The sequence below is a fragment of the Microcebus murinus genome, chromosome 19 (assembly GCF_040939455.1).
Source record: "Microcebus murinus isolate Inina chromosome 19, M.murinus_Inina_mat1.0, whole genome shotgun sequence".
Classification (NCBI taxonomy): Eukaryota; Metazoa; Chordata; class Mammalia; order Primates; family Cheirogaleidae; genus Microcebus; species Microcebus murinus.
Window position 1 is genome coordinate 44,808,839 of NC_134122.1, and position 23,509 is coordinate 44,832,347.

The window sequence follows — 23,509 nt, forward strand, 5'->3', positions numbered from 1 at the left end:
CCCATCTCCCACCATGTAATGTCCATAAGAGTGGCATCTCCGGTACTGCCATACCTTACAGCCATGTCTCTGGTGTCTAGAAGAGTTCCCAGCACATGGTAGGTGCAAATTTATTTTATTTAATGAATAATCTACGACACATCTACATGGTAGAACTAATAAATGATATATCATATATTTGACTCTGTTCATCAAATACTTGTTTTACAAAACACTAGTTCATTGAGAATTAAAGATGGGTCAGACACGACCTTTGACCTTCCAAAAACTCCCCTTGGATGTATATTGTGCATAAGAAGAGGACAGAACATAAACCAAAATGTTCATGCATTATGATAAATGCACTAATAGAAGTGTGCATGAATAGAAGTATAGAAACTCAGGTTAGGGAGCAGTGAATTCTACCTGGAGTGAGAGGGAGAAGCAGGTCATAGAAAGACACAGGACATTTTAGTTACTCCTCAAAAAATTGGTAAAAAGGTGAAAGGCAAGCATTGCACACAAAAGAAATAGCATGATGGGAGCAACCAAGTGTCCATTGACAGATGACTGGATGAGCAAAATATGGCACAATCGACCCTTGGTATCCACAGGGGATTGGGTCCAGGACCCCCATGGATACCAAATCCATGGATGCTCAAGCCCCTTATAAAAATGGTGTAGTATTTGCATATAACCTATGCACATCCTCTAGATTACTTAGAATACCTAATATGATGGAAATAGTTATCATACTGTATTTTTAAAATTTGTATTATTTTTATTGTTGTATTGTTCTTTTTTGGTTTCTTCTTTAATATTTTTGATCTGCAGTGGGTTGAATCCAAGGATATGGAACCCATGGATACAAAAGATGGATCATATAAACATGCAATAGAATATTATTCATTCCCAAAAAGGAAGGAAATTCTGACACATGCTTCAGCATGGATGAGTCTTGAGGACATTATGCTAAGTTAAATAAGCCACTCACAAAAGGACAAATGATTCCATTTATCTGAGGTACCTAGTGGAGTCAAATTCATAAGGACAGAAAGTAGAATGGTAGTTGCCATGGTCAGGAGGGAGGGGGAATGAGGAGTTAGTGTTTAATAGGTTCAGAGTTTTGTTTTTACAAGACAAAAAGAGTTATGGTGATGGATGGTCGCACAATATTATGAATGTATTGAATAACTTTGAACTGTGTACTTGAAAATGGTTATAAGATAGTAAATTTTATGTGTATTTTACTACAATAAAGAATTTTGAAATTTGAAAAATAACAGAACTAGCATGAACAAAAACATAAATGGTGTGGTGGCTTTGAATGCAGGTAGTGCCCAGGAAGGAGGCAGCACAGCAGGTACAGCTGTTAGAGGGAAGAACAGAGTGTCATAATGAAATCTGGACTTTACCCTGCAGGCATTGTGGAAATGAGAGCAAAACCCACTTTGACAGAGTCCTAACTCTGGATGTCAAGGACTCACGTGTGCGTTGCTACCGACCTAGAACCAGGATTTCCAACTTCCCAGGTCTATACCACCAGTAAGGGTCCCATGGCTGGGGGAAGAGGTTATTGAGCCTTGGAGGCTGGGAAGAGGGAGGAAACAGGGATGGGGAATATAAAAGAGGAAAGGACTCTGAGAGGCGATGTTGGAGTGGAGAGGCAATGGGAGCTGACAGGGCAGGGTAGAGAGGGTGGGCACCCCTTGGGTGGCGCAGTGGCAGAGACCTATGCGACAAGGTGAGGGTCTTCCCATTCTCTCCTCTCCATGCTCAATGCTATGGACTAGTGTTGGGGCAAGGGAGCAGAGGGGATGGGGTGAAGAGGAAGAGAGGGAAGGTCTCTCTCTATCTCTCTTCCCTTCCTCCTCTGAAGGTCCTATGTCCAACAGACACTGATACTGGGACTGGGTGGGGCAGCAGGGGTGGGTATGTGGTAGTTGCCACTGGCTCAACTCGGTATTATGCAGCGATTGTTCTGTGACGGCCAAGGACGAGGAGGGATGTGTGCACATGTGTGTGTGCATGCGTGTACCTGTGTGTACACTCCAGTGTTGTGGAGAGGGAATCCTTGGAATCACTCAGGTGGGGACAGGGGTCAGTGGCTGGAGGTAAATGCACCACAACAGGTAAAAGTACACAGCACGGGCAAACATCCTGTAGTCAGTACATGGCAGCAGCCTCCTCACCCACAGAGGCCCATCAGACAGCAGGACAGGTGGGTGATGGTGCTCTGCCTAGGTGACCTCCTGGGCTTGGTGCCAAATGCTGAAGGACCCCATAGGAGTGGTATATTGCCTTTCGTGGAAAGAATAGCTACCACAGGGCAGGACAAGAGAGTGTCAGTGAGAAAAAAGCGTGCTAGTCATTTGCTGGAAAGCTTGCCTTTAAAAAAAATTTTTTTTCATCAAGAAGCTTAGATGACATATTTCAAATTTGCTTTTAAACGTTGTGCCAAACTTCTAGAAAAGTTCCACTTCTATGCACTGTTTTTCCAAAGCAACACAAACTAAAAAGATATTGGATGGCACACTTACCTTCTCCACCAAAACCCCATTCCGTCATTGTTACAAGCAACTGTTTAAATTTAATTTTTAATGAAGTCGGTTTAATTATTAAAACCTTATAAATGAATAGCATTTAAATCAAAATAGCACTTGCATATTTTTTAAAAGCTTTGAAATATAAAATCTATTTGGCTATACAACATCAACATTTTTTCATAGAATTGGAATATTAAAGTACTGCCTTGGAGAAACCTTGTCCTTGATCATGTTCTCATTATAATCCACTTGTCTTATTGTCCCTTGATTGTCAGAGTCAGCAGCAAAGTCAAGGATACCTTCACTGTCTCCTTGACTCAATGTGTTTTGCATTTATCCTCCTTCCCCAGACACAGGACCAGATGGGGGAAATACTATAGACAGTCATAGGTGGCTAAAGAGTAAGCTGTAGCTTCCTCCTCTCTCACCACTATAAGACAGAATTGTGTGCCGAGCTTTAAAAAGTGTCTTATAAGAATGTCATTAGTTCAATTACACAAGGAGCTATAAATAAGCTTATGGAGTTTATTAAATTTGTGAGCATTATATTACTGTTAGTTTTGTTATACTAGCAATTAATGCCTATTAAAAAGAAGGGTCTGGAATCCTGCCCTGACTTCCAGAATTCTGGGAAAAAGAAAAGTTCTAGAAGGGTATTTCTGTGCATCCTCCATTAAAATAGTCCTGCTCACAGGTATATGGTTCGTTTGTCTGTATATCACCTACTTAATGGACAGTACTATGGCCACCACTCTGAGACATTCAGGCGTATAAATATATATTTATATGTGAACACGTAGAATGACTCTTTACATATATGTTCTCGCCACCAGCTTATAATCCTCTTTAGGGAAGGTTCAAATGTCTGTTTTATTTTTGTGTCTCTGTCTGGTTTTTAGCCCAGAGCCTTTATCGTAGTGAGCACCAAATGGACATTTGTTGGCTGGCGTCTGGTCTGCTGGCCATAAATATTCAAGATGAGCACAGAGGCAATGGGGTTGGACAAGTTTTGCTAAAACGTATCATTCTTTAAATGCATAAACCCTGTTCTCTTCCAGAGCACATTTCTGACATCAAATACTGCTGAAGCCTACAAGCTCTATTTTATTTTCTCTGTGACAAGGAGTCTGTGAAATGAGACACTTCGGGCAGGGAATGACATACGACTTCATATCATTCTCCGCCCACGATGTCGTCATAACCTCTTAGCCCCAGTCCCTCCAGCTTATATAGTGCTGGCTGCGAGCATCATCCGAGGTTACAGTGTCATCCCGGCGTCTCACATCATCACTTTCCATTCCCTCCAGCGTCTGGAGTCCCATTTTAGCCGTGGGAATCATGTGGCATGGCATGTCTATAACGTCGCTCGTAGAGATACCGTTACTGGTTTGCCTCTACTGTCCGGCGACCCCACTCCAACACCAAGTATCACATGCCGTGCGTGTGATTGAGGATAAGAGGAGCTAAGCAGAGGGCTATGCCTGCAGCACACGTTTCCAATAGAAACTGTGAGCAAGGCACTTTCTCTGTGTTCAGCGACAAGTGTGGCTATAATATCCATGTAGCTATAACCCACATCACATTTTCCCTAGAGTACGTGATAATAGAATAAAAATCCCCCCTCTGAATATCAAGAGCTTCAATTATCCTGCAAATCCTCCTGCGATTTCATCCAGGTTGCCATCCAAGCAGTGGAGGCAGAGATTTTTTAGTAACCTATTTTTCTACTGAGGAACAGTGCTTTAGGACAATCCTTTTCATTTTATTGCTATTCGGTTCCAGACCCATACATGTAAAGAGAGAAGTACAGAAATAGAATCACAGGGACAAGCACAGAAAGCAGTGGAACAAAATACTTTTTAAGAGCTACATGGTCTTTATGGAATTTCCTTTCTAAATACTCGGAATCATCAAAAATAGGCCCTGGCTGCCTTTTTTTGGTCCTGGAAAGCTCTAGGTCTTGTACCCCCCCTAACCCCTCCGATGGGTCGGAGCGCTTAGGGTAAGGGTCCCTTCCAGAGCAGCTGCCTAGGAATTTGTGAGCTTACGTTTGCCAGTCGGTTGCCAGGTTTCTGGAGTGTTAGAATAGTAAACAGTTGTTTCTCAGAAACAGAGATAGGGTTATCCACAACCTCACATGCTAAATTTAAATTTAATAAAGCTGTTTCCTAACCACTGAGATCAGTGGTTTTCGACCAGGGTGGGGGTGAAGAGAGATCCATCTCCAGGGGGAAAGAAGTAGCATGTGGAGTTCGAAAAAGACCCCCCAGTCATTCTGTATCCCACCTCCAAATCCCAACATCTCACCGGAGAATCGCTGGCACAGAGCTGACTTAGACCCCCCTACCTTTTTCTGCAGTTTGCCCACAATGTTCCTGACCTTTCCAAAAGGAACCTATGAAGCTCTCAGGGAAGATCACACAGGGAGATGTCATGAAGTCCTTGGCCACCGTCCCTGGTGTAGCCCTGTGAACTTTCTCACGGTTATAAGGGAGTAGCCAGAGAGACTGAAGAGTCTAATGAGAATGAGGTGGGTATAATTAAATGTTGACAACAGTTGATGGAGAGTCTTAGGTTTGATCCTTGGAGCTGCTGAAGATTTAGAGTGTGAATTTGGATGTCATCAGCCACGTCTCCCATAATCCCTGTGGAACAGGGGATGGCTGCCCAGAGGAATGGCAGTGAAGCCTGTCAGTGAAGCCTGAACGCGCCCATGCCTCAGACACACCCTTCCACTCAATACCCTACTCTTAAACACCATGAATTTGGGAGGGAGGCTTCCTTCTCAGGCCGGGCGCGGTGGCTCACGCCTGTAAGCCTAGCACTCTGGGAGGCCGAGGTGGGCGGATTGCTCGAGGTCAGGAGTTCGAAACCAGCCTGAGCAAGAGCGAGACCCCGTCTCTACTATAAATAGAAAGAAATTAATTGGCCAACTAATATATATAGAAAAAAGGAGCTGGGCATGGTGGCGCATGCCTGTAGTCCCAGCTACTTCGGAGGCTGAGGCAGCAGGATCGCTTGAGCCCAGGAGTGTGAGGTTGCTGTGAGCTAGGCTGACACCACACCATAGCACTCTAGCCTGGGCAACAAAATGAGACTCTGTCTCAAAAAAAAAAGAAAAAGAGGGAACGCACAGACATCATTTGTTTGAGCCATGACTAAAAACCACCTTTGACCTTTGAAATCAAAATGTGTATAAGAAAACCAAAACAAGCCTATATTTAAAAAAAAAAAATCACTGGTAGTTTTCTGTTTGGTAGGCCATGAAGAATTGCACATAACTATGGGGAAGACAGTTTCTTAATTCTGTGACTAGCTCTTGAATTGGCTATTTAGTTATGCAAGTAAAAGACAGAGCTCCAAATGGGAAGTGGAGACCAAGATGGCAGACATTCCTGGATGGCTCCCCAACAAGTGGCCATGGCCGTACTGCAGTGTTTCTCCAGGTGGTCCTGAGCCCTTTCAGGTGGCCTATGAGGTCAGAACTATTTTTATAATAATACTAAGACATGATTTGCCTTTGCCACTCTCCTCCCCTCATGAGTGTGCAGTCAAATTTTCCTGACGCTACCTGATACGTGATAATAAAACAGATGGCTGGCGCAGACAGGGGAGCCCAGCCGTCTTCCACGAACACAGATAATAAAGAGATGAGCAGAAATGTAAATAGAGTTATGTTTTATAAAAATACATTCTTTATGTTAAATTTAGGGTTCACATGTAATGGGTTTGTTGTTATTTTAAAATGAATTAATATAATATTTTTTCAACTTTTCAGTTCTAATTTCTAATATGGTAAATATTGATAGCTATAACTCATGTAAATAGAAGCTCTTTATGGATCCTCAATTTTTAACAGTATAAAGGGGGGGTCCTGGGAAGAAAATGCTGAGAACAGCTATGACAGTGAATGCTGGAGGCAGATTGAAGTAGACAGAGGGTAGGCTTGAGATCCCGCTTGGCAGCCTGGAGGGGTCACCGTTTCTGCATAATTACCTGTGCCTTGGCACCCCTGGAGGGAAGCCATAGACCCTGACAGCCATTCCCAATCCCTTTCTCACTTGCCTGCCTCCTATCATAAAACAGATACTTGCTTTCCTGGGCTACTTTACAACCGGCAGTGGCCACACATCTCAGTCCCCAGCAAGAAGACATAAAAAGAAGTGGATGGGGATTGTTTCTAAGAAAGCTATCGCTTCCTTACAAAAGCTGCATGTGGGAGAAAAGAATATGGAGGCATCAGCCCTTCCCCTCCCTCTTGCCCTGAATGCCTGGAGCCGAGGCAGCTGGATGGCAACTGTGAGAGGCCAAGCATATGGCCTTTGGGATGGTGGAGTGGGAAAACTGGCTTAGACAGCACCATTGCGCAGCCTAACCCTATTTGTGCAGCCCAATCCTATTTGTTTAAGCTACTGTTATCTCAACTTTCCTGTTCTAAGCATCCCAAAACATGGTTAATGAATGCAGTTATCTAAGAAGTTCCAAAGCCACGATGCGAACTTGCTCTGTGTAGCACAGTGAAGAACTGTCTATGTGGCCAGTGCAGTGCGGTGCTGCAGGATTGGGTTGCCTTGAGAAAAATGTTTTATTGTGCATTTTTTCTTAATTATGCTTAGAGATTGCTCTATGCATGTGGTGATTCTACATGAAAGATTCACCTGGGCTGAGAGTTGGCCCTGTTTCAGTATTGTTATGGTTCTGCTGTTCATCACTTCTGTATTGATGTTGCACATTTGGGACAAGTACATTCATTCATAGATTCAGTTACATCCATCTGTCATTTAAAGAAGGAAGAAAAAACCCAACATATCTTGGACCAAAAGTATGGTGATTTTCTGTTCATGAGAAAGAAATTTTCTTACCGTTTTACAGGGGACTTAACAAGAATTGATTTAGAGCAATCAGGTTTTTTCTATGGCTAATAAACTTTTTAATTCATTAAAAAAATAGAATTGGTCCCTCTACCTTCAGTGTTCTCCTAGCATTTTACTTATACTACTAATGCAGCTTTTCATCCTTTTTGTATTCTATTTGGTTGCATGTGTATCTCCTCCTCTTGACTCTAAATTCCTTTAGATCTGGGATACAGCACCATTACCTGCCATTTGCACATAGAAATTACTCAGTAAATGTTCTTTGAATGGAACATTTTGATTTACTGAGGCAACCTTTGTCAATGCCTTTTGATATGCTATTTTCACACAAAATGTACAGAATCCTAGAAGAATATATTTATCAGATTAAATTTTTTCTTATGATATTTATTTATAAGACAAAGATGCACAAGTATAAGACTTTCATTTATAGTTGAAAGTATACAGCTACTTTGAAAGTCTGGCCAGTATCTCTTCAGGTCCACTGGGAGTTAGTCAAGACAAGTCAGCCCCTTCCCTGAAGATCTTCTGAAATATATAGTGGGAGTTTCTCCAGAAGCCTTAATTCTCATCATCATGTATAAATTAACATAAATCATGCGCATTTCTATTCACTTTAGTGAAGATCCACAGAATAAAGGGAAATAATTTTGCTAAAAAAAGAAAAAGGAAGAAAGTATAAAGGTTGACAAAAAGATAAATGAGGCTGGGTGCGGTGGCTCACGCCCTTAATCCTAACACTCTGGGAGGCTGAGGCTGGAAGATTGGTTGAGCTCAGGAGTTCAAGACCAGCCTGAGCAAGAGCAAGACCCCATCTCTACTAAAAATAGAAAGGAATTAGCTGGACAACTAAAAATATATAGAAAAAATTAGCCAGGCATGGTGGCTGATGGCTGTAGTCCCAACTACTAGGGAGGCTGAAGCAGAAGGATCACTTGAGCCCAGGAGTTTGAGGTTGCTGTGAGCTAGCTGACACCACGGCACTCTAGCCCGGGCAACAGAGAGAGACTCTGTCTCAAAAAAAAAAAAAAAAAAAAAAATAGAATAATGAGACTAAGACTGAATTAAGTTAAATAAGCTTTAGTACAGTTATAATATATTAATAGAATACTATGCAGCAATGCAAAAGAACGCAGTCTATCTGTATGTTCTCAGATAGAAAGACCTCTAACATATGCTGTTAAGCAGCTCCCCTTCTAACCTTCCCTATTTTTAGTAGAATTACAATCTTCCGCTAACACAGGCTCATCACTCATCTCTTTTCACATAAATAAGTCACGAAGTCCTTTCCTCTTCAAGATCTGCCATCTTAATAACTTAATTCCAACCTACAGCACTACATGTTGAAGTTCTATAGTCTTGTCTGTTTCTGGTTTCTTCTGGCTCTATTGCTCCACGTTAAGTCTTCCCAAGATGTGACTTTGTACACATTATGCCTTTGGCTCACATTTTTCAGGAGCATGCATTCAATCACTTAAGCCTAGCAATCAAGAGTTTTCATAAATTCACCTTTACCTAAACTGAGGTTTCAATATTGTCTTCCATTATCTACTTGATTTGTTTTCTAGCCAAACTAGTAGGTTTTGTTTGCATTGATCCAGTCTTGCTCCTGGAATTCTGGGACTCACCTTGCCTTCTTCCATGTGGAGTACCACAGTGGAAGGCACTAGACCTGGAACTGGATCACCTGGCTTCTGTTCTCTATTGCTCACTAGCAGTGACGTTGGCTGGTGGATCCATCTCCTTGGACTCTGCTGCGTCACCTGTGAGGTAGACATAGTAGTGGCCACCTTGACAATTTCTACAGGTTGCTATAAGGAGCAAATGAGCTATGTCAGAAGGTGTTTAGAGAAGTGTAAATACCAACACCACTGTAAGGTTTAATGACTAATAAAAATGCAGACCAACTTAGAGCTCTTCAACTCGACCTTTCTCAGCCTTCAATAATCCCCTTGTTATTGCTAATGTTCCTCATTTAGCTGCCTCATTGTATGTTTCTTTTTTCTAAATGTATTTTCTTCCCAGCTATATGACACTTTTAGCATCATCTAGAAGAAATGACATTTTGGCCTCTTGGTATTCCCCAACTGTCACACAGCCGATCAGTGGGGCAGTTGTCCCCAATATCACTATTAACAGCCTCACCTTTTACTTTCAGGTGACAGATTCTGGTTTGGACAACATGTTATCTGGTTACCTTATTAGCAAATGACTGTGGATCATGGTAATGGTGAAGAAGCATCCTTCATGCTACATTTTCTCTTCTTTTTTTCACTCTTCCTTCCTTTCTCAGTGTTACACCAGATGTTTGATGTTTGTGTCTGAAAACAAAACAAAACCATTTATTAGCAGCTCTTTCACATGGAAATAAAGAATTGTAATTTTCATTTCAAGTGCAGCAGCATATTAGGATGAGATAATCATCTTCTGAAAGGCTGTGTGCAAAATATTGCTCTTCTGTTTTGGGCTTAGCTAATGGAGACAAGGGCAGACTCTGGTTGGCACAGAGATGACACTGCGGAATGGACTTGACATTCTCCAAGTAGCCTGAACTAACCCTTTGGGTCGGAATGTAAGAGCAGTATAAAATCGGCAGGTGACACAATACGATAGCAATTTGGTCCCCTGATATTTTAAACCACCATTATAATATGTTATATAAGGAAGAAAGACATGTTTTCAGATCTCGATTTTCCACTGGGGTCTAAGAGAATAAAAAGTAAATTTTTATTTAATCCCTAAGCAGCCAATTAAGATGTGACACACCAAAGCAATGTGATTTTAGGACTTAGATTCTTGTCTCAATAGCAACTATTGCCTTATTCTGAATTTAGCATAGACGTTTTGGCCACAGGTACGGTTTGTGAGAATTCTCCCTTTGGCAGCGACGTAGGACATCTCATTCTCTGAGTACAGAGGCTCGACTTCGAGTTTGGCACCTGTTTCAGCACGAGCATCTGTGGGGAAAACAGTGTTTCTCTACTTTCTCACATAGAACACTTCTGTGATCAAACGTGTGAGGCTTCCCCCCATATCCAGCAACTCCAATTCTCTGCGGACACCACCTGCACGTCCTACAATTTAATTCTGTCCTGACACTAACCAGAGTTAGCACAGGGCCCACAGGTTAAGGGCTCAGTTCCACAAAACCGCCCTCCCCCCTCCACTTCAGATGCCACCCACAAGTCTCAAGTTGTGACCTGTATTTCTGTCCAACTGGTTATAAACAAGGGTTCCAACAACCCCCTCTTGGGTTTTGACTGTCTGCTAGAGTGGTTCACGGAACTCAGGAAAACAGTTTATTTACCAGGTCACCAGTTTACTATAAAGGATACAGGTCAGAAACAGTCAGGTGGAAAAGATGCACAGGGTAAGGTATGGGGGAAGGGAGGCAGAGCTTCCATGACCTCGCCAGGTGTGCCACCATGTGTTCAACCAGGAAGCTCTCCAAGCCCCATACTTCAGGGATTTTTATGGTGGCTTCATCACATTGGTGTGATCTGGACTGAGAGTTTCAAGCTTCTAATCATGACTTGGTCTTTCTGGTGACCAGCTCCCATCCACAAACCCACTTAATTAAAACAAAAGATGCTCCTATCACCTAGGAAATTCCAAAAAACTGGGAGCTCTCCATCATGAATCAGAGTCAAATACCAAATAGTAGAGAAAAAGATTCTCCTAGCACCCCTATAAACTCAGGAAATTACAAGGGTTTGAGCAGCTCTGTTACAGGAACCAGGAATAAAGATCGATCGATCTATCTATCTATCTATCTATCTATCTATCTATCTATTTCTTATTATAAATCCCAATATCACAGCACCCTTGATGTGGAAAATGGAGTAGATTCTGACTTGGAGAGATAAAAGTTATAGGACAGGAGTGTTCAGAATAAATGCTTATGGCTGGATCGTCCCTCCTGGAGTATGTACAACTTTGGTAAAAGCGATGCTGTGTTAGTGTTCAGTATGCTTAGACACGCTTTGGAAAGCAAAAGGTTTCAGAGATGATGGTGTGTTCAATTACTCCAGTGCTGTAAGGTAAATATCAACACTTTGGTGGAACCTAAGTAATATCTTGTGGGTTTGGAGGATAAATTTTACCCAAGTGCAGGCATACAGATACATGTTTTAATCTTCTTATGATTTGGTTTGACTGAATTTTGATCTTTGTTTCTATTTTTGGTTACTTTTACCAGGAAAATGTCTTACATTCTCCACGAATATCATGCAGAATCCACCTTCTGAAGTGGTTCTCAATCTATGCTCCTGCATAAATTCTCTTGCTCCACAGGGTGAACTTAGGTGTTCTGCTGGTGAATTCAAAGAATAGTGATGGTTTCCTAATGTTCAGAAAATGGTAATTTAATGCATGAGATTTTTCTCAACTTTTAATCATTTTTTCCCATAATTGTATTTAAACTTTTGGTTTAAGAACTTGAGTTGGCCAAAGGACAAAATAAGTAAAAGTCTAGCAAATAAATAAAAACAAAAAACTCATGCTTCGTTAGGTTTCTGTGTGCTTTTTCTATGTTTATATTTATAGTCATGATTTTATATTACATCTATTAAATAGAGTTATCCTTTTTTTCAGATTTTCTTGGTTTTGATGAGGGGGCTGAATGGAAGTGATATGATTGGAGCTGCTTTCTGGGAAGGTCAGTCTGTATGGGATGGATTGGATCCCGCAGGAAACAGGTAGGATCCTAGGATCGATTGTCCAGAGAAGTAGTTATTGGTAGCAATTTTTTTTTTTTTTAGTCCTTATGCCACAGCCATGCCAAGGTGAACATACAATAAGTATTAATTCTCAACAATAACTGGTAGCTGCTACCCCCATGGAGTTAGTAACTAAGACAGATCTGGCTGAGCATGGTGGCTCATGCCTATAATCCTAGCACTCTGGGAGGTGGGAGGATCACTCAAGGTCAGGAGTTCGAGACCAGCCTGAGCAAGAGTGAGACCCCATATCTACTGAAAATAAAGAGAAATTAGCTGGACAACTAAAAATACATAGAAAAAATTAGCCAGGCATGGTGGTGCATGACTGTAGTCCCAGCTACTTCAGAGGCTGGGGCAGAAGGATTGCTTGAGCCCAGGACTCTAAGGTTGCTGTGAGTTAGGCTGATGCCACAGCACTCTAGCCCAGGCAACAGAGTGAGACTCTCCCTCAAAAAAAAAAAAAAAAAAAAAAAGACAGATCTACCTAGAATCCCTCTGACCTTGGATCCTTAGAGATAGCCTCCGTTTAAAGGTGGGGCAAGTTGTGCCTACAATACTCCAAGGAACACCATTCACATCAGGGAAATCACAAATTTATATGGAGGTGATGACAATTTTCTGCCTTACGCCTTCAGAATGTCCTGAGGAAGGGAATTCCCTTTCTAATTTGCATACGTTCTCCCTGTATGCAAACAGTGGACACGATACTTGTCAGGAAAGAAGGTTAAATTCTTGGTGTTTTCAGAGTGTTTTGTTGTTGTTTTGTTTTGTTTTTTAAAGACAGGGTCTAGCTCTGTTGCCCTGGGCTAGAGTGCAGTGGTGTCATCATAGCTCACTGCAGCCTCGAACTCCTGGGCTTGGACTACAGGCATGCACCACCATTCCTGGCTAATTTTTCTATTTTTTGTAGAGATGGGGTCTTGCTCTTGCTTAGGCTGGTTCTGAACTCCTGGCCTCAAGTGATCCTCCTGCCTCGGCCTCCCAAAGTGCTAGAATTACAGGTATGAGCCACTGCACCCAGCCCAGTGTGGTTTTACCTAACATGTCCATGTTAGATGAAAGCTAACTAGTACCCTTCACCTCCAGTGTGCCAAAATCTCATCATTCCAGTGAATCTTTACTAAAATTGGCATCCCAAACAGTAGTGGACTCACACCATCCTTCGTGAGCATGTCGTTTCTCAGTCAGTCTGATAAAACCTTAATGTAGGCAACGGCTCTTGTTGCCGTTCCTGTTCCTATGTCCTCTTGGCAAAACTCGTCTACCCCAGGGAATCAAAATAAATGGATTTTTGGCTTCATACTTCCCCATGCTGTTGACACTTACAACTACAGATCTATATAAAACCCAAGTGCTGTTATCAGCTCTGACTGAGAGGAAAACAAGTCCAAGAGGTGTGCCTGGGTAGGAATTCCCATCCTAAAAAAAGATGTGAATATCTTCATTTTGTTGGTGAGAATCCCTAGCCTTCCCTCTGCTCACAGCCTGCTTGGCTGTGGAGCTGGAGTCTCGTGGAGCAGTGAGGAAGGCCTGGCCCATTCGGAGTGGACGGATGAGACTGGACCTCACTCCGCCCTATTTTGGCCTACGAGGGCTTGGCCGCATGCGCACAGCAGCCTCAGCTGGATGGATTAGCAGACTGGCAAGATGCTGGTGACCAAAAGAACGATTGCTACATAAGCCTGTTTCTTCAGGTATAGGAGTAGCTTAAGGGTTCTGAGTAGTTTTTCAGGTGCCTTTTAAAAATGACATTTGTTCATGCACCCAAAGTTTATTTGGAAAACCAAAACTATGAATAGGACCAGCTACATACTTTTTTAGGGCCCAGTATACATGAAAATGCAGGGCATCTTGTTCAAAAATTAAGAATTTCAAGTTGTCGGTGACAGCAGAGTATGAAACCAAGCACAGGACTCTTGCCGGGCGTTGTAGGGAGGGAGCTGTGGGACTGCACGGGTTGCACACCCATGAAACAGCCTGGACAATGAATTCGCTTTGTTCGCTCTCTCCCCTTTGGCTAGAATTTTCTCCCCTGCCACAAGCTCAGGGTTCCCAGGGTGTGGTCTGCTGGAGAGCACCATCGACAACATTAGAGAACTTGTTGGAAATACCCAATTTGAGCCCCAATCTGTGTTTTAACAAGCCCTCCAGGTGATTCTGTCTCATGTTCAAATTTGAGAGCCATTCTCATAGGCAATGACTAAAATTATGGATTTTGGAATAGAAACAATCTTAGGGATCATATGTCCTGACCACGTGATGATTTCCTTCTTATGAGGAAATCAGGGCAGGGTGAGGCAGAGTGAGGTCTACAATTCACGTTTAGCTCTCTACTCCTCCACTGAATACATGGCACCAAACGGTCTATTTCATTAATTAATTACTCATAGTCACCTTACCAGCAAAGCCAGGTCATATCCCAATTTTAAAGATGAGGAAATCAAAATGCCGTAAGTATTCAATGAGTCGACAAGTGGAGCTGGGATTAAAACCCAGAGCTCCTAAATCCCCTATCTGTGGCCCTCTAGCCAAGTCTTCAGGTAATACGATACAGCCAACAGGTGGGCTAAGCTGCTTTCCACTCCCCAATAGTATCAAAAACCAACATGAACCAGCACAACCTGATCTTCCCAGGAAACGTGCAATTCAAAGTGGCTCAGTTTTGTATGATGACAAGGACTTAGGGAGTTGTTTTGTTGCTTTCAGGAAGTTGGTATTCATGAGACACACTGTATGGACAGGTTGTGGATCTCAGCACCCCTACAAATTGACATCTTGGAGTCTAAGTCTAAGTCTAAGTGGAGCCAGCATGAGTGTGGCATGCAGCCCAAGCCCTCTGCACTCTCAGGTTCTTTGGGAGGCCTGTAATCCACTATTCTGTATCCTCAGGTCTGCCCCTTGCATTCCTGTCATTAAGTCACTTTGAAAGCCTTGGCCCTGGCTTATCATTTTTTCCATTCTTAGTCCAAGGCTATTTGTAGTTTCTCCACCTGTCACCATATGTGTTAGGCTGCAAAGGCCGAGTGCCACTTCATTAATAGCATAATACTAGCTCAAGCTCATTTAGAACACCATGCTTTCTTCGAATGTTCCATTTTAGGGACCCTTGAGGAGTCTTCACAGCTTTTCAGCTGTGTGGTTTCAGTTGAGTTGAGTAAGACACAATGGGTTAGACATATACTGTGAGTTTCTTTTAGGGCCATTTGTAAATAAGGAATCTTTGGTAACTTAACTACTTGCATAATGTGCTCATGATTAAAGAAGTTACTATATGTGCCCAAGTAATACAAATGTTATAAACAGATTGTTATAGAAGAAATGCCTATGGAAAAGAAGCAGGAAAACATAATGGGATAGAAAATAAGAGGATAACCTAATTTTCAGAGTGCAACTTATAGTACAAAATGGAAAGTATCACAACTGCAGTAATTAAATTGGGGAATTATGCAGAGTATTAGCCAAAAAAAAAAAAAATGGAATGTATCATAGACCTAAATGTAAAACACAAAACTGTGAAACTCCTAGAAGATAACTTAGGACAAAATCTAGGTGCACTTCCCAAAGTGCTAGGATTACAGGCGTGAGCCACTGCACCCAGCCTCCCTGACTACTTTTAAGATTTTCTCTTTGTCACTGATGTAGAACAGTTTTGTGTAATTTTCTTTATGTTTCTTGTGCTGCGGGTTCACATAGTGTATTAACTATATGGATTTTCATTAAATTTGGGGAAATTTCAGCCATTATGTCTTCAAATGTTTTTTTCTGTGCTCTCCCCTATCTCTTCTCCAGAGATTCCAGTTACTTGTATGTTAGGCTATTTGATGTCCCACCACTCACTGATGTTTTGTTTTTATTTTTATGGTTCTCTTTCTCTCTCTCTTTTTAATTTTTAATAATTTTTTCTTGCTAAGTGAACTTGAGTTCACTAATATTTCTGATGACCATTTTAAACTAAACACTTGGCTTGAGACTTTTGGAAGTGTGATTTTTGACTGCAAGTACAAATAAATATAAGGGCCAGTTTATATTTAGTCATTCTTGGGGAAGAATTTTTTCCCTTTCATTTAGCACCAAGATTTAAGACAGTGCATTTTTCTTAATCTTCAACCAGTCATTATCATTCACCAGTCACTGATTGTATAGTTCTTTGAGGTTTTAGCTTTTAGAGAAAGAGTCTTATACTATAATTTCCCTATTAAGTATGCCCTAGCTTTCATCTTCTGTGCTTTACACTCTGAATTCCCATTAAATCCCACATTTATCCTTTTATTTTTCTTTTTTAAAGCAAATGTCCTAAAGTTGAAATTTGGCTTTAGATGTTTGTATTATTTCTCATAGCTTCTACTTTCACTTAGTTTTTGGCTTCTGGGTGTTTCTTACTTTATTGTCATCTCTTCAACGCATTTATGAAGATGTTTTCAAATATTTCATCCAGTTTTTTTTTTCTCTGAAACTAATATATGGCAATAGCCAGTCTTTTAACTTGTTTTTATTGAACTTTTTTCAATCCCAGGGTCTCATTAGAAAAGTTTGACATTGCTCAGATGAGCAAATGAACGGAGGAGAATGGAAGAGGACTTCCCATTATCTCCTGAACCTCACTATGTCGGCAATGACCTCTCTCTCTAAGCAAAATCCATCCCATCAACTTCTCAAAGGTACTCTGTTCTATTATCAGTAAAGTCAGGACTATTCCCTTTCTTAAAGTTGCTTCTGTATGATATTAAACATTTACAAAGCTATTTTGCATATGTTATTTCATTTGGTCTTCATAATACCCATGGTAACGTATGCAAGGCAAGAATTATTCACATTGGACAGGTGGGACAGCTGAAACTTGGAGAATAATTTGTCTGGCATCACATAGGTAGTAAATGATGATACTCGGCCTTGAATCCAAATTCTCAAGCCTGTTGATGTGAGATGTGAATTTGATGTTTCCAGTAAGTAGTTTGTTTATATATGCCTCCAATTTTTACTTTTTAAAGTTTAAACATATATAACTTGTTAATCTAATTAGTGATTTTATGATCAATACTATAGCATAGGCCGGGCGAGGTGGCTCATGCCTGTAATCCTAGCGCTCTGGGAGGCCGAGGCGGGCGAATTGCTCAAGGTCAGGAGTTTGAAACCAGCCTTAGCAAGAGTGAGACCCCATCTCTACTATAAATATAAAGAAATTAATTGGCCAACTAATACATATAGAAAAAATTAGCCAGGCATGGTGGCACATGCCTGTAGTCCCAGCTACTTGGGAGGCTGAGGCAGTAGGATTGCTTGAGCCTAGGAGTTTGAGGTTGTTGTGAGCTAGGCTGATGCCACGGCACTCACTCTAGCCTGGGCAACAAAGCAAGACTCTGTCTCAAAAAAAAAAAAACAAAACTATAGCATAGATGGTTTAAACACAGTGCTACCCAAACTTTAACGTGCACACAAGGCAGTGGTCGTCTTGTTAAGGCTCTGTTGTGTAATAGCTCCCAGGTGAGGATGCAGGTCTGCAGACAGCAGCCTCTGAAGTAGCACGGGTTCAGCCAAACAAACAAGGACTTGTGTGAGGGGGAGTAAAGTGTGGTTAAAAATGTCCTGGGCTACAGATCGGGTAACACTGGCCCTGTTCTTAAAACAAAACAAAACAGATAAAAAGACACTTGCAGATGCTAGAACTTGGAGTGACATTAGAGATTTTCTAACCCAGATTTTTCATTTTCTACATGTATGGAAATCAAGCTCGGAGAGTTAAGGAAATCTGCCTGAGGTCTTATAACTAGCAGGACAAGAACCTGGGTCAACCTGGCTCTAATGCCAGTTCTTTCCTACCAAGCACTCTGCCTTCCAGAGAGTAGTGATGATTATTACTGGGGCGGATCCCTTAGTCTCTTAACTTCAGTAGCCTTATCTTTAAAATGAAAGGGCTGGGCATGATCACTAAGATTCCTATATCTCTAATACTCTCTAATAGTCATATCTTCTTTATTTCTTATGTTGGGGAAGAGTAGAAGGAGACAAAATGGGTCCCTCTGCTGCTATGGAACTTTAGACTGAAGGCAATTGACACAAGCTTAAACTGGTGTTTAAGATAAAATTTCAGGTGCAAATGTACCCTGTCCCTACTTGGAAGAGAATCCTCTGGTTCTTGAACTCTATTAAGTGAGAAAATTGTATTGTCTTTGCCTTCTGTCTCATAGCACTTGTCTTATTTTCAGCCAAGTTGCCTTAAGGACTAAATTACAGCAGTGAGGGGCAGGGATTTGGAACTTGGCTTGCTTTCTGTGATTAAGAGACAGCAACAAAACTCATCATTGTATCCTTTTATCATTGCCAAGTCTTGCAGAAGAGAACTTTAACAGTCCTTCAGTGGCGATCTTCCTACACTTCCTCCACCGCCTGGCTTTTTTCTGTTTAGATTCTCAGAGTCTATTATGAGGGATTGGGAAAGAGACACATAGTGTAATCAATCTTTGAAAGATGTGTTTGAAGATTTCTCTTGGATAAATGAAATAAAAATTTCTAACAGTTTTTACAATTTTCCAGCAAGCAAGTGTATTTCTATGAACATTCAGACAATAAGGGTAATGAACGCATATTACTCAATACCACATGCAAAATAAAGACAAAGAAGATTAAAATAGAATCATAATAAAATTTCCAGCTTTCTGCCAAAGAAAAACCACTAGCCTTTTGGTATATGCAGTGGATCCATATATCCTGATTACAATTTGAACAAATAATAACTATTTTTCATCTCCACTAATGAAAGGGTGTTCTACAATATGCTTTGTCCTGAGCCTAGAGCCTCATCTATATAAACACATCTGAGTAGCACATTCTCAATGAGCAATCTCACCTATGCCAGGGCTGATGCTCCCCAAGTCTCCCCTCCAACCAGAACATGCTCCTTGTCCCAGATCTACAAGTTGGGTCTAACTATTAAGCATGTCCCCAAACTAAATCCACCATCTTCCCCACCCCCTCTGCATACCCCATGACTGTTCCTTTTCCTCTGTCATCTCAAGGAATGGGACGTCCACCCACTGGCCCAGTCAGGAACCTAGGAGGAAGCCTAGACTCCTTTCTCCACCTTCCTATGCCTGTATCTAATCAATTAAAATATCCTCTTCTTCCATCTTCCTAATGTCTCTTGTAACCATTTCCTTTGCTCCATCCCACTTGTCACTGTCCTGGCTCCTTCCTTACCCTTTGCTGCTGGAATGATCTTTCTCACATGATAATCCAATGACGTGTACCTGAGTAAATTCTTCAGTAGCTCCTCCTGACCTACAGGACAAATTTTCACTGTCCAGTGCGGTTTGCACCAGCCCATGTGTCCAGTCCTATTTCCTGCCATGCCCCAATGTGCCCCTCACATTCAACTTCCAGGCTCAGGGCTCTAACAGGGCTCCATGCTTTTGCACGTGTTGTTCCTTCTTCCTAATTACGGACCCCAGCTTACTCACCTGCTCATCTTTCATATTTCGGCTCAAACCCCACCTCCTCTGTAAACCTTGTCTCATCTAGTTAGACCTGGGTCCTATCTTCTTGTTCAACCTTGCATTAGCTTGTACTTGTAATACAGCTATTAAATTATTGTACTGGAGCTCTTTATTTGTGTGATTCTTTCCTCATTAGCCTGTGAGCTCACTGAAGGTGAGAACAATGTGCTCTCTTTTTGGTATCACCAGCACCCAGCATGGTTCTTAGAATATGTTCAAAAAGTATTTCATGAATAAAGAAGTGAATAAATGATATCGATATATATCACTTTATCACCACTTTTTGACCTACCCTGTCTAGGTTGCTTGGGTGAACCAGAACTGATTATGAGAAAATTCTAGAAATTACCCCCTTTTTATATAGGAATATTCCTAAATTGGAGTGGCCTAGAAAGTTGGATCATTCAAACACAAGAGTTGAAACTAATTTCCCCCAAGCTCGTGTTTGGCAAATTCTTTTGCCTTGGGTTTCCTTATGGTCTCTTGGGAAGAATCATTAGAATAAATACAAGAGTTGCATCACAGGACATTTGACAAGCTTGGCTCAGAATCAACCAGCTAAAATGAGATAGACTGAGATTACTGCCTTTGAGAGACGCTGTATAACACCCTGGCTAAAAAGTTTGAAATCAGATCTGTTTGAATCCTAACTGTAACATCTACTAGTGGGCTAACTTATTTCTGATTTCACAATGATTTTTTTAATGGACAACTGGGTTCCAGGCACTGTTCTAAATTCTGGGGATAATGAGATCTCATGTTAGTGCAGCACTTACCACATGCTAGGCAAATATCATGCCCTCAACATGTGGGAGATATCATTATTAGCAATCCCATACTAGTCCTTACATCCAACATGTAGACATTGGTACTCCAATAAATCATACATATACCAGTGGCATCAAAGATGTCCTTAAGGAACTACTCCAGCCACCACAGGAGTTCCAGTCACAGTTACCAAGTATGAAAAAGTCTTTGCCTGCCTCTCTCACTTCCCCCTTCTCTTCTAGCACTGTGTTTTGTTCGTTATCTCCTAACATCCTACATCCCACCCACACGAGCCTTTCCATTTTCCAAAAGTCCAAATTAAATCTCCCTTCCCAGAACCCAAGCTCAAATCTACCAAGTTTATCCCAGACGTCGCCTGACTAACACAGCTGGCACGAATGCATGTTGATGACTGTGGCGTAAATTCAACCCTGCACTTCGTCCAACCTCCCAATCCCCACAGGAGTGTGAGGGTGCTCTTCTGGGGCTCACCTGCTTGAGCGGGTCCTGAAGGGCATGTCTGGCAGGGTGAGGGGGGCTTCTCTGGAGATTCTAGTTTGCCAAAATGGACAATAAGGAATGTAGAGTCAGGTGGGAGGGAGGCAGTCGAAAGGTACTGCAGGAAAACAAGGGAAAGATTGACATAGATATTCAGAGATGGAGTGAAAAACCAAGGAATGGAGGAACCAGGGACATGGGACTAGAACCTGGGTGCACTGAGCAAATGAGAGGAGACCGTCTGGAACACCTGGGACAGGGCTGCCACCACCAGATGCAAAAGCAGCCTGCAGAAAGAACACCTACACCCTAAATGAAGAGTCTTCTTAATCTAAATGGCTCTCCAGTTGGTGGAGTCCTTGGAACATAATTTTTGAGCACATATTCCTTGCTTGCTGTAATTTTTTCAAGAGGATCCACATTCTTCCCCTTTCTTTCCTACCCCTCCCACATGCACAAAAAGGTCAATGGTCAAGAAGTTCAGTCAACATTGTGGAGACAATGCTGTCTTTAGGAAAAATGATCTGCATGCAGTGATATAAACATATCCAAGTTACAGTGTTACATTAAAAAAGGAAGTTGGGTTAGGCACAGCGGCTCACTCCTGTAATCCCAGCACTTTGAGAGGCCAAGGCAGAAGGATCACTTGAGCTCAGGAGTTTGAGACCAGCTTGGGTAACATAGCAAGACCCCATCTCTACAAAAAATATTTAAAAATTAGCTGGGGGTGTAGTCCTAGCTACTCAGGAGGCTAAGCTGGGAGGTTCGCCTGAGCCCAGCAGTTTGAGGTTGCAGTGAGCTATAATCTCTGCACTATACTCCAACCTGGGCAAAAGAGCAAGACCCTGTCTCTAAAAAAAATAAAATAAAAAAGAAGTTGCATGATAGTTCATATAGTTTAATCCTATTTAAGTTTTTTTTAAAGAATACTTATTTATGAATATGCATAGGAAAATTCTGAAAGGAATCACAAGAATCTGTTCACACTGATTGTAGAGTTAGGGAAAAGTATTACATTAATAAATGTACATTTATAAAAGACAAATGAAATACCCCCAAGAATTGTTGATTAGCTGCATCTGCAAACCACCCACCTGTACTTTTTCACTTTTTTTAAGGGCCTGGGCACCTTGTGGCAACTCAAGAAAACTGTAAACATCATCAATAAGAAAGAGAATGTGGGTTGGTGCAGGAATGAGTGTTGAAAATGCCAAGGATTTCTTCCTGTTTTAAGTTCATTCTAAACAATAAGTAACAATAATTGGATTGAATTTTATCTTTTGTTATTTTACCCACACTACTTTTTGGTTCTGTGAAAAAGACCTAGATGTCTTACTGATGGCAAACTCAGTAGAAGCGACTGTAGGCGGACAAAAAAATCAAATGCAAAACTTAAACTGCATTAATAGATGTGATGTTTAGTTGTTGATAATGTATTGTTCTCTGAGCTGGTGAGAACACAGCCAGGAATAAAGGCTACCATTTATTACAAATGCAACATGTACTTGCTGTAAAAAAACAAATAGTACAAAAATTGTATGAAATAAATAGTAGAACTTCCTCCATCTTTCCACCCTCTACCAATTCCCCATGGTTCACTGATATGAGCGGTTTGAAATGTTTTCTTCCAAATACAAATATTTCATAGACATATAATTTTCTTACATAAAAGAAATTACTTTTGCAACTTGCTTTTCATTTCTAAGTCTCGGACATTAAAATTTAGAGATGTTCCATAACTTCCTTAATCAGTCCCTTACACATGGACATTTGTAGGGTAGATTCAAAAAGCAGAATTTCTGGGTCGAAGGTACAATTATAATTTCTGATGGGTAATAACACATCCTTTCAAAAAGTTTACATGGAAATCACATTTCTGAAACAGTACATATACATGGAGGAGTGTGTCCAGAAAAAAAAATTAAGATGACAGAGCTGCTGAATGTGTGAGTTTTGTAATAATCCATGTAATATTTGAGCTGTATGACCTTGGACATGTTCTATAACCTCTTCCACTGACAGTTTCCTCATTTGTAAAGTGGGAATCCTAGCTCTTCCCTCGTAGGCAGCTGTGCAGATTAATTAAATAATTCATGATTACCACAATGTTTACCACATAAAGAGTTCTTACTAGATGCTATTATCTGGAGAACAAGTGTCATGAGATAATAGTAAAGAACTTTTGTGGACTGCTGATTGTCTTAAAATGTTTGAATCAGATTAGACATCTGCTATAGAGCTCTAGAAGACAGATGGAGCTACTACTAAGTAGAAGTTACATCATTTTTTTCTAAAACTAGGATGAATTAAGAGGATGGTAGATTATTCAATTTGGTGGGTTTTATTTAAGAACAAAGAATACACAATTATGAATTCTAAGTTTGACACTGAGTCTTGGAAAGAGCCATGCAAATGGAGGTCTCTGAAACTTGAGCTTCAGTAAATCCACCTTCAGATGAGTCACCTTGTAGGCTGCCTGGGACTGAAAAATTATATATATTCAGGGTCATGGCAGCCATACCAGAGGGCTAGAAATAATGTGAGTACACAAGTTTTGTTTCATTTCTTTTTTTAAAATAATGTTCTTCAGTTGGCTCCTATTTTGGGTAGGAGTTGGGACTAGATAATATTTA